At 45.5% G+C, this 12,448-nt stretch overlaps 1 pseudogene; it reads left to right on the forward strand.

Moving 5' to 3' along the window:
• Nucleotides 1-11,339: 11,339 nt before the first annotated feature.
• Nucleotides 11,340-11,807, forward strand: Rpl23a-ps13 (ribosomal protein L23a, pseudogene 13; annotated as a pseudogene).
• Nucleotides 11,808-12,448: the final 641 nt, after the last annotated feature.

Here is a 12,448-nt window from a genome sequence, read left to right on the forward strand (position 1 = left end):
TGGCTCCTTTTTCTTCATTAGAGGCTTCCAAAGGACTGGGTCTTGCTTGGAGTGGAACTTTCGGGCAGAATAGTTTCCAATTGAATCTGAGATGGGGAGGATACTTTATCCAAGTTGTCAGCAAGTAACTGGCTCCAGGAGCAACTTCGGTGTTGTTTTCCCCCTAATACCTCATGGGAACTCTTGACAGCACCAAAGCTTCCTTCCAGGCTGGGGTGAATCTGAGGAATGAACAAGAAAGGTGGGGGAGGCAGTGCTAGGAGCTGGTTCAGAGGGTAAAGACACGTATGTGACGCCACGTCTGACAACTTGAACTTGATCCCTGGACCACATGGTAAAGAGGGAGGACAGATTCCCACCAGTTGTCCTCTGACTTCAGCATGCACACTATGAAGTGTGCATATGCATAAACATGTTCACACACATAATGAATAAATGTTAAAAAAAAAGTTGGGGGAAGGGCTAGGTGCCAGCCAGGACCTATTGTATATATCACTCTCCAATACTCTTGGATGGAACTTTGAGTAAGGGAAGCTCTGCAGGCATATCAGGATTTTGAGCACTTCAGCGAGCAGACTCTGTTGCTACTCATAAGCAGATAAAGTGGCTTACAGCATCATGGTATTGATGAGAGGAAGTTTATCTAAATATCCAAGAATACAGGTGTGGTGGAAGACACAGGAAGATCAGACCTGACACATACATGGCAAGAAATACATGCAAAGAAATCTGACACATGTGTTTACACACAGACTATATCATATCGTGTGCACATGCTCACACATTGAAGACATACCACATCACACACACTCTCACGTATAGATGACACAGTACATCACATGTATGTGCTCACACAGAAGACACATATTCTCAAATGTGACTGGCATAGTATATCACATGAACATGCTCACACACAGAGGACACGCCATGTGCAAATACTCATATACACAAAGGACATCACTCACACACATAACTTTCTCCATGAAGAATATACAGTGTCATACCTAAAGCCCACACATTATACATTCTCATGTTTATAGTTATATACACATCTATATTACACACACACCCTTGGTCTGTTAAGCAGACTAGAAGGTCAACACCTCAGAGATGATCCACGACTATGGGTCTTGGGGGTAGAACTAAACGGAAGGTCACTGACGTAAGCCTTGTGGACACTGACCCCAGATGTGGCTTTCAGCAGCAATTGGAGTTCTCTGGGCCAACTCCTACCCTCCACTTCTGCCTTTATGAAGCAAGTACTAGAGGCTGACCAGGCTGTTGAGTGCAAAGCACTGTATCCTCATGTGAATGAAGGAAGAGAAAACATACCATGGAAGTGGTGGTGAAGGATGACTGAAGCCCCAGCATTCTCTGACACTATCCCATGGCCACAGCCTTTCTCTGACCCTGGCCCAAGGCCAAACTTCCATCTATGAGGAAGATTAAGGGACAACCTCAGCAGCAGCCAGCTGTGCAGGAAAGGAAAACTCATTTGATGAGAGCCTAAGCGCTGTGTCTCACGCTTCTGCAGTGCCACCTGCTGGCTGTTGGTGTGTATTGGTTCTTTGTCTGCCTGAGGGTGTCAGAGCCCCTGAAACTAAAGTTTATCCGGCTGTCATCTCCCCAGGCCCAAGTTTCACTGGGTCTCAACTGCCTTCATCTCTGAAGAGCTCCCAAACCAGTTGGCACAAGCTTACTGCACTCACTTACTTACTGCACTTACTTACTTCCCTCCCACATGGTCTGGAGTGGGAGGGAAGGCTGCCAAAGACAGGACATGGTCTCCAGCAGAGGAAAGGTTTGGCCCTAGGCAGTAGATGAGTGTGGGAGTGCTAATCTTTAGTGACCTGTGTAGGCTGCTCCACCTGCTCACTACCCCAGGCTCTCCCTTTGCCATTTCCCTGGCAATGTAGATCCATGGAAGGCAAAATGTCTTCCTTGGGTTGCACCAGAGGCTGTGATCAGGCTCACATGTGAGGCAGAGAGAGCAGGTTGGACCCTTGTGGGACCAGAGGCACTGCACATACTCTAGGAGGATGCTGAAATGCTGTGACTTAATTGTAAGCTGTGACCGTTGCTGGAGACGTATACTGCTTCTTTCCCTAGCCACATTTCCATCTCAGTGCTTCATCCTGACCTCATTGCTTGGCCTTCCATACGTGGCATCTGACCTTTCTTGGGTGCCAGGAACATTGTACAATTCCCCATAAAAGTTGTAGGACCGTCTCCCTAGAGAATGATAGACCAGTACTAGGTCTCCAGAAGCATAGATTCAGCTCGACACTCTGTTAAGCTGTTTCCATTCATTTCTTTAACCAACAGAGTCTTTCCAAACACAGGAGAGCTGTCCTCATGGCCTGAAGGAGTGGCTTCTTGGAATAGAAAACCCAGCACTTGCCTATATGCTAAGATTCCCCTATAGAGTCTCACATGATGCAGGTTGGAGCACTGGCTGCTCTTCCAGAGGACCTGGGTTCATTTCCCAGCACCCATATGGCAGTTCACTCATATCTGTAACTCCAGTTTTAGGGGTTCTGACACCCTCATGTAGGTTGATGTCATTATGCAGGTGAGAGCTGGCATGTTAGATCAAAACTATGATTGAATAGTAAAAGAATAAGGCAGGGACAAAGTTTTTGTAAGGAGGGAGAGAAGGAGAAGGAGGGAGAATCAAAATGGAGACTGAAAAGGATGACTCAGATCCCTGTGGTCCTGAATTGTCAAGGTAGCTGGGCTAGATTTCTGTAGACAAATTTATCTTATCTAGGTGGGCGGTTTATATCCTTATCAATTGGTTGTAAGTTAATTGCATGAATGTATTGTACATTGAGTATTTAATATATAAATCTGGTTGTTGGGCTACAGTTTGTTAAGTCTTGTTATTACCAGGTAGCTGGGACCAGAGTTTCAGGCTGGTCAGGGCTGGCCAGGGTGACTAGCAATGGAAGCGAAGAGAGCACTGGGGCCAGAAGATACCTAGGCTAACATGACGTGGTGCCTCACTAAAGCCAGTCACTGCTGAGATAAATTAATGTTAGTTCTATATGGCTCTATGGTGCCAGAACTGATACTTGCCCAGGTCCAAGAGTACCAGGGGCCCAGCATGGAGCGGTGACACATGTGAACCAGTCATGCCCCTTTTTAATTATACCTCAACACCCTCAGACAGACAGACATGCATGCAGGCAAAGCATCAATGAAAAATTTAAAAATCATATTTAAAAAGTCTCACTGGCAGATTGGCTCTAGTTAGACATAGTTGGTCCCTGCCAGTGTTGGCTGGTCCCCGAGAGCATCACCTTACTCTTGCCTGGGAGTCTGTGGCCTGCCCTAGTCATTCATTCATTTGCTGGAATGACGGTAAGATTTTAGAGAACAGACTGATCTCTAGATGATAAAACCAAACAAAGACCCTGGAATAAGCGAGACACCGTTTCTTATTTGACGATTTCATTGATTTTTGAACCCAAGCTTTAAAACTAGATCTCTTTTTCTCTAGGCATGTTAATGCCATGCTCTGCTTCACCAGGCTGCTGTCTTCTTCTCTGGGCCATTCTTACATGTGGGGCTTGAGTTTAATGTTCTCTTGGCCCCTCCACAGGGTACTTCCTGACTGAAGGAAGGCTGGCCTGTGCCTTAGCCAAGTCCTCATGGCAGAGCTAGACATGAAGAAGGGAGGTATGGGAGCCTGCAGCCGCCTCCTTCACATGGGTGACAGTGCAGCGCTGCTTAACGAAGCTCGTGGTTGATGAGGATGCAAGAAGAAGGGCTTTGCTGCGAGATTTCAAAGCCCAAGGCTGATAAAGTATGAAACAAGGGAGGTGTTGCTGGCTTTGCGGAGTTCACTGAGGGAAGGAGAGCCACTTATGAAAGCCCTGATGCCGGGGTCCTGGGAGGGTGCCCTAGCTGCTCTTCTTTCTGGGTTCTCTCTTGAAGGTAAGCTGACTGAGAAGAGGTTTTTTAACTGTAGTGTTCAATAAACCATCTCTGTTTGACTGAGACTAGTGTCTGAGTGGTTTGTGTGGTAGTTCCCAGATGCTAACACTAGGCCTGTGTTAGCAGACAGTGGCTGTAATTAAACAGGCAACAATTAAAGCAGGTGAACAGGAGTTACTTTTACACTGCAGCACTGCCCCAGCTATCTCACCCAACACTTCACCCAGTCGAGATACAAAATCCGCTTTCTCACTCCCCAAAGTGCTACAGCTGTCAAGGGGTCGTTGGGCTCTCCCTCTCTCGCACCCTCCCCTAACCCTTTGCCATCAGGGCCAGTGTTTTGTTTTGTTTTTATGCTGCCTGGGTGAGGCCCAGGGCCCACTCTCCTCAGTGCTGCTTGTGGTGAGGAGCAGCGACAGTGCTCTCACTCTCATGATCCTAGGACCAGCTCTCTTGGCTGCCACAGATATCGAGGGGTGAGGTGAAGAGGGTATGAGGTCATCGTTCCCACACCCATGATGCCTTGTGACAGACAAATGGCAGGGCCAGTTCTTCCGTGCTCACAACCTTGGGCCAGCTCACCTGCACCCAGTCACCAGGGCCAGCTCTATTGTGCTGCCTGGGTGAGGTGCAGGGCCCATACTTCTAAGTGCTGCAGCTGATGAGGGGTGGAGCCAGCTTTGCACAGCCCTCGGAGAGCAACACGGTCCCAAGCAGCAGCCCAACCAGAAATGTCCACACGGTCTTACGTAGTAACGTGAGCCACACAGACCCCTGCTGCTGCATGGCCACAGACCCAGACATGGCCCTCATAGGCAGGACAGGCTCGGACTCCACCATGGCCTCAGGTAGTAGGGTGGGCTACTCTCAACAGGCCATTCCTCTTCACCCTCGAGTCTCCAGTTCTGCATCTCTTCATGATGTTCACTTCTCTCTCCTTTCCACCTGTGTACCACATGCTTGCACACTGTGGTGGCTCCCACTGTGGGTGGGCCACACAGCAGCAGGTCTCTGGGAATCCTCCGCTCACCCATATGCATTGTGTCTTGCTTTTTTTCAGTGTTGTGATTATCTTTGTCCAGGTTAATCACAATGAAGAGACCAGAACACTGCCTCACAGTGAGGGGGTAGCTAGTACTTCCAGGCTCAGTGGACAGCAGCACACCGGTGTGCTTCAGTGGCTGCGTTTTTACAGTTACGTCCATCTTTTTCTTTACCTTGCTATTTTAAGGTCTCTGCTTTAAGTCAAACATTGAGACTGGATGGACAAACGTACAGATGGATGGATTTGTGCATGCTCACATATATGTGCGCATTGCAGAAAGCAATTGGGATAAGGTAGGGATTGTGTCCTTTCTCAAACACTGCCCACTATTTTGCTTTGTTCTTGGGAGGATACCCCATGAGTCCACATTATTATTTATTATTTATTAGCACAGCTTGCACTGTCCCACTAAAGCAGTTCTGTGGCTCAGTTCTGAGGCTGGTGGGATACATATTTTTTCCCTATAGCACTTGAGATTGAACTTAGGGTCTTCTATATATTGGGAAAATATTCTACCACTGAGCCACATACTTAGTGATATTTTAACATGTTACTTATTCCACAAATGTTTCCTAAAAGCCTGCTAGAAGAATGCTAATTTAAAAAAAATCTTTGTTTCTATAGACAAATTATAGACTATTGTGTTATCCCTACATTTGTATGGAACTCAGGACTGTCCATCAATGTTTAATTCACATCACAGAAATTTCGTGTTCATAATTCAAAACTGTCACTGTTGTCACTTACTGCATGTTTCTGTTTGTATCCTCCCAGGTTGCATGTAGACTGTGGGCTTCCTGTAGATTCAAGGAGGGACTTTGACATTGTCAGCTATGTTGGCAACTGATACTTTTCTTGCTTTGTAAATACAAATTTTAGTTTCATCACCATTAACCAGAAATGTTAAAATACCTTTTTATCACTGGACTATATTTTTAAAAATTTCTTTAGACTTAAACGCTTTACATGTATGCTATGTATCTAAATCCTTAAAAATAGACACACACTGCCCTCTCCTGGTGTGTCTGAAGACAGCTACAGTGTATTTATATATAATAAATAAATAAATCTTTAAAAAAATAGACACACATAACTTAGTACAAATTTTCAGGTAGAGTGGTTTGTACTCTTTTGCCACTGTGAGACGGGGTTAACTGAAGGCCAACATATCAGATGTCCTTTCTCTTCCTGATAATTCCTTAGTGGAAGCTGAAGCCACAAGCAGGGGGTGTTGAGAGCAAGAGCCCAAGGTGCCTCTTGAACAGATTCAGGAGAAGCACTCTTCTGCCTTGGCACAACTTAGTTTCTAGAGATTCTTATTTCTGCTTCAGACATGAAATATCTGGCTCTCAACTTTAATCCTCCTTCCTGGACACAACACTCGTGTGGAGACATGATATTTCCATGTTTACTGAGGTTTAAGAGAAGCATTTGAAGGCTTTGGCTGTTGTCATTTTATGCACACCACTGCCAAGGCCCTGGAACAAACCCCAGGCAGGGACTCCGAGGGTCAGCCCTTCCTTTTCAGGTTCATGGATTGTCCTTCAGGTTGAGACTGTCCGTCAGAGTCACAGATGTAGGCTTAAGGATTCTTAAAAGCTTGAGCCTCCCTTCTAGCCCACCACCCACCAGAGGTAGTGGAAAAGAAAGGTTAATAGGGAACAGGGTTGTGGACCTGTTTAGACACAGATCTTTGAGGGTGTCAGCAGTCCAGTCCTCTAGCAAAACACCAACATGAATCGGCAGCGGCAGTCCAGTCCACTCTCACAAATTGGCTCAATCCAGAAGAAACTGTGAGGCTCCACCAATTGGCCTCAGTCTGAGGAACTGGCAAGAAGCTGCTGGAATATCACGAGATGTCACTTTGACGAGTTGCTCTCTGTGAAGTCACGGCAAGCAAAGATCGGCAATGTGATATAACGCAGAACAATACAAGAGTGTTGTCAGCGAAGACTAGTGAGGTGGAGCAAGGTGAACCAATGCCAGAGCCCCTCCCCACTGTCTGTGGACTCATATTTATATTCTTTCTAAACATCATGTGTCCTCTTGCCTGTCTACTTCAGCAAAATATCCTCTCACCTGTATCTGCTTCAGCAAAATATCCTCTCACCTGTATCTGCTTCAGCAAAATGTCCTCTCACCTGTATCTGCTTCAGCAAAATATCCTCTCACCTGTATCTGCTTCAGCAAAACATTCTTTCACCTGTATCTGCTTCAGAAAAACACCCTTTCACCTGTCTGTCCCAGTAAAACATCATTTGGCATAGCAGTCTCTAAAGAAACCAGGAATGTCCACTTCACACAGAGCTAAAGGAACCTCAGAAAACAAGCACTGACATGGATGGCTGCATACATTAACAGGAGGAAAGAAGCTTCTGAATTCATACAGCAGGCACTGCTGTTACTCTTTCTCTTAAGATTTGATAGAGAATTGTCAGACTGGTTAGAGCTTTTTTTTAATAGATACTCCTTCAAAATGGCCACAAAGACTATTCAGAATGCTTGCAATGGGAAGAGAAAGCTGAACACAATATAGTTAAGGATGGATTCACAGCTGATCAGGAAAGTTGAAGGAAAGGATAGAAAACTACAAAAAACAACTGGGTTAGTAAGGTAATTCAGTTGCATGTTGGTAAGGTAAGAACTTCGTAGGCATCTGAGTGGGATTCAGGCTTAGCCTGAATTCGAAGGCCCAGAAGAGGGCACTTAGAAGCTTGGGCAGCATAGACAGGTAGGGAGTGTTTGTCTTCTGCCAGTGACTCTTTTATAGGCAATTAAGTTAGTGGTTCAGATCAGATACGGACGTGCAGAAAGGGGGAAATATTGTGCATGTTGAAGCAGAAGGCTCACAGATTAAAGCAGAAGCCTCATCAGATCAGTGATCATGATTCACTACTGAAAACTCAGAAACCCAGAAATCCTGGTTTCTGTGGCTATATAGTCACTTCTATTGTGACTCCTCCTCCCCTCTCTCCTCCTCTTCCTCTTCCTCCTCCTCCACCTCTTCCTCCTCCTCTTCCTCCTCTACCCCCTTCCCATCTCTTTTGTGAGTTTCCTGTCCACTATCATCTGCTCTGTTGTCTTGGCCATGTGATTGTTCTGACTCTCTCTCATCTGCACCATCTGACTCTTCTTCCTACTCTGTCATGTCTGGCCACAGCTCTCAGCACGTCTGTGACAGGTTTGGTTGTACTTGGGACACACTTGTGTTCTATGTGCATGACTTTATAGATGATCACAATACTTAATTTTTTTCTTAAAATAAAGAATGCAGACACCAAAACTAACTAGCTCTGGATGGATTGGGCCATGTGTGACTTTTAACAGATGAAGGGTTGTCTTCATTTCATACCAAGCTCAAGGAACAGGTATTGAAGTTTTCCACTGAGAAGCCCTGGTGTGCAGGCAGTAAATTTATCCTGCAATGCAGAAATTGAAACTGCCTCATCATATCTGGGCCAGTTTTCCCTGCCTGTCCTGATGTACCAGACAGGGAATGAAGTTGGAGACCCAACAGGTAAGAGAGGAAAAGTAGCAGGGAGGAATGAAGAACTGGGACAGGAGAAATATGTGAGGGGGGCTCATTAGCAGGGAGGTCTGGCAAAGGGAGGAAGGATAGCAGAGGGACACAGGAGACTCAGGCCTGAGCTGTGACAGGGTCTGACTTCCTGAACCAGAACCATCATTTATCTCTCAGTCATGGGGAACAGAGATACAGCTGGGAGGAGCAGACAGAAGAACTGTAGCTCTGGTGCTTGGAGCTGAACCAACCTAGTCCCTAGTCCTTGTGGTCTCTGGTGCTCAAATTCCTGCTCTTCTACCTCTAGATGCTGTGATGCTAGACTATCATCTTCTTGTAAGGTCTGTCCCTACAACATTAACTCCTTTCCTACTTCTGATTTTTCTCTACCTGGATGTCTCATGTAACCCTATATGTGTTATGTCCGAAGTGGAGTCCTTCCCAACCCACAAAACAAACAAAAACCACCCCAGCCTTGCTCAGTTTGGCTCTTCTCATGAGCCCCACATTCATCCTTTATTTTCCTAAGGCTCCAAATTTTACAAATTTGTACATTCTAAGTCCCCGCTTCCTCAGCCCCTCAGTCCTGTACCATTCCCTGAGCATCTTACCTGACTTAGACTCCGTGAAGCCTTCTAGTGTCTCATTACGCTATCCCCTACCCACCAAGTAGCCAAAGGATTACTTTACAAAGAGGCCTGGGTCATGATACTCTTTCCTCATTTCATTTTTAAAGAAACTCGTAGTCTCTACCACACCAGAAGACCTTTAATGGGAGCCCCTGTTGACCACTTGACACCTTGGTCTTTAGCCACCCCTTAATAATGAACTTCTCTTCTAAGCCTGAGCATTTTGCTCACCCACTAGAAAGTGCTTCCTGCAGTTTTTTTTTTTTTTTGTTGAGCCCAAACTCCTCACAAAACAAAGGCACCCAAGAAAATAAGATAACATTCTGTCTTCCCACTTGTTAGTAGAGTGGTCATGAGCAAACAGCAGAGGATCAGTAAGTTGGAGTGGCCCAATGTCTGTGGGTCTCTCCACCCTTGTGGATCACTGGCCAACACAATCCACAAGGGCAGTAGGAGCAGAGATGCCAAACAGGGGTTTTAGAAGCTCTTGTGAATATCTATGGTGAACAACCACAACTGGACCGGCTTGTTAGTAGGCAGATCAACTTTACTTAGGGTGATTGAAGGCTTATAAAGTTTTGGGAGACTGAAGGCAGGAACATCCAGGATGGGCAAAGGTTCATTGGCTGGGGGCTCATGGTACCTGGAATGCCTCATTAACATGGGGAAGCTTTTCAGGAATCTCCAGTGCTGGCTGAACAAGCTTTGCCAGGAGAAAGGAACTGGTCCTATAATCTAGTTAAGGCTACATGACATTCCTCAGGTAGAGGCAAATATGGGGGCTTAGAACTCCCTGGACAAAGTGAGAGAAGGAAAAGCTCTGCTAATGAAGGGAGACTTCCATTACAGATCAAGCCCCAGAAGGCTATCCAGTTAACAGTAGACTTAACTAGCAGAGTTTTCCCACAGACATCAGATGCCCATATTCCAATTGAGGAGCCTGTCCTGAGGTCATATATCTGGGCAGAGCCCTCACCTAGGCACATTCCTGTTTTGCTTCATGCAGGAACCAGATCTTGGCCTGTGAAGCCCCACCAGACCCCTCACAGACCCCATTTTCTTTTGGTATTGACGGTTTTGGTAAAACTGTTAATAAAGCCTGTCTCAGAGGATTTTGGGGTGGTTTTTCTAAATGGGCCACTTTGATCAGGCCTTTGAGAAGCAGGCGTCAAACTTTAGACTTAGTTCAGGAAGAATCTTAAAGTTGTACCCCTCTTAGGTATTAGTGTTGGTAGCATCTCTATTTCCAGCTATGCATGCTGAAGGGAGACAATGATCAGACAGCATCAATGCCCACCATCCTATACCTCACTAGGAGAATTGTCTCTTTTCCTCCAGCTCCTAAGTGCCCCCATCCTGGCTTCCTCCCACTTGTTTCCTGTGACATGCTCAGGCTGCAGAATTCTTTTCTCTGTTGTGATCTAGACGACCTAAGAATCCAGGCGTGACAGACGTCTTGGTTAGAGATCCCAGCACAGCCAGGCCCTTCACCATCTTGCAGCATATACTCTGGGAGCTTTTGCTCCACTGTGCCCCACAGCTTGTTTTTCCTGCTGTGCACAGGCCAGGGGAAGAACAGGTGTAGCCAAGGATGTTACTGCCCAGGGTCTCCTGCTTCTCAGGCATTATGATTCCACTTAACAAACGTCTTGGGGATGTTTGATAGCTCCCAGCCAGCAGTCACACTCTATGAATTATTTATGTCTGGTTGCCTCTCAGAGCACCAAACACAGCTGCCTAGAATGGTCAAATCCTTTCCCAACGAAGCACACAGCTGGAGAAACAACCAAGCAAAAGGAAAAATTACCTTGTAGTTACATTGATAGTTGTGAGTTGGATCTCAGACTTGCTCTTTACTCTGCTGGCACCAAGTGCTTGCTCAGAGGAAATGACCCAAAGTATAATATCTTCAGCCACATGTCAGTAACCTTTTCAAAATCTGAAAATTAATGCGATAAAAACTTTCCTTTTAGGAAGATAAAAAACACTTTATGAAGGACCCTGAATGTGCTCTAATGATCCTAGACAAAGAACTCCGTTTCTAGAAAACCGTATCTTCAGGTCTGGAACTTCAAAGTCTGAATAGTTCCAGGTGAGGGAAAGCAGAAAGGGGACAGACAAGTTGCATGACTACCATTCCAGGGATGGCACTGTCCACAGTGGGCTAAGCCCTCCCCACCAATCACTAATTAAGAAAATGCCTGGCCAAGATGGCGCCGAAAGCGAAGAAGGAAGCTCCTGCCCCTCCCAAAGCAGAAGCCAAAGCGAAGGCCTTGAAAGCTAAGAAGGCAGTGCTGAAAGGTGTCCACAGCCACAAAAAAGAAGATCCGAACGTCACCCACTTTCCGGCGGCCCAAGACCCTGCGGCTCCGGAGGCAGCCAAAATATCCTCGAAAGAGTGCACCCAGGAGAAAAAGCTTGACCACTATGCTATCATCAAATTCCCACTGACCACCGAGTCGGCCATGAAGAAAATAGAGGACAACAGCACGCGTGTGTTCTTTGTGGATGTCAAGGTCAACAAGCACCAGATCAGACCGTGAAGAAACTCTATGACATTGATGTGGCCAAAGTCAATACTCTGATACGGCCTGACAGAGAGAAGAAGGCGTATGTTCGCTTGGCTCCTGATTATGAGGCTCTAGATGTTGCCAACAAGATTGGGATCGTCTAAAGTGAGTCCAGATGGTTAATTCTAAATATATACTTTTTTCCACCGTAAAAAGAAAAAAAGAAAAGAAAATGCCTTAAAGGTTTTCCTACAGCCTGACATTTTGGAGGCATTTTCTTAATTGAGGTTCCCTACTCTCTACTGATTTAGCTTGTGTCAAGTTGACATAAAACTATTCAGCACAATTGACTCTGTCAGCGTGACACAAAACCATTAAAATCACCATTAAAGTCTCACCTTTTATCATCCTCAAGATCTCACATTAAAAATATAAATAGCTATAAGAAATACTCAAGTTAATAAAAAAAAAATATATAAATAGCTTTAAAAGTCCCAGTCTTTACAAATTCAAACACATTAAAAGTTTAATTTCTTTAAACCAGCCAATCTCATTTAAAATCCAAAATCTTCCAACTGTAGGGCCCTATGAAATTAAAATAATAAATACTTTCTTACTTTAATGGGGAAGAACTAGGGCACAGTCGCAATCAAATCAAATGAAATCCAAAGCTTTAAAAATGTAAATAACTCAACTTCCAATGTCTAGGAGTTATTTATGATCTTCTGGCCTCCTCTAAGGGGCTTGGGTCACGTCTCTGGCTTCACCTTCTGAACACACACAGCTTGTCTTCTAAGCTCCATCT

Source organism: Rattus norvegicus, chromosome 10 (assembly GCF_021556685.1).
Source record: "Rattus norvegicus strain SHRSP/BbbUtx chromosome 10, alternate assembly SHRSP_T2T, whole genome shotgun sequence".
NCBI lineage: Eukaryota > Metazoa > Chordata > Mammalia > Rodentia > Muridae > Rattus > Rattus norvegicus.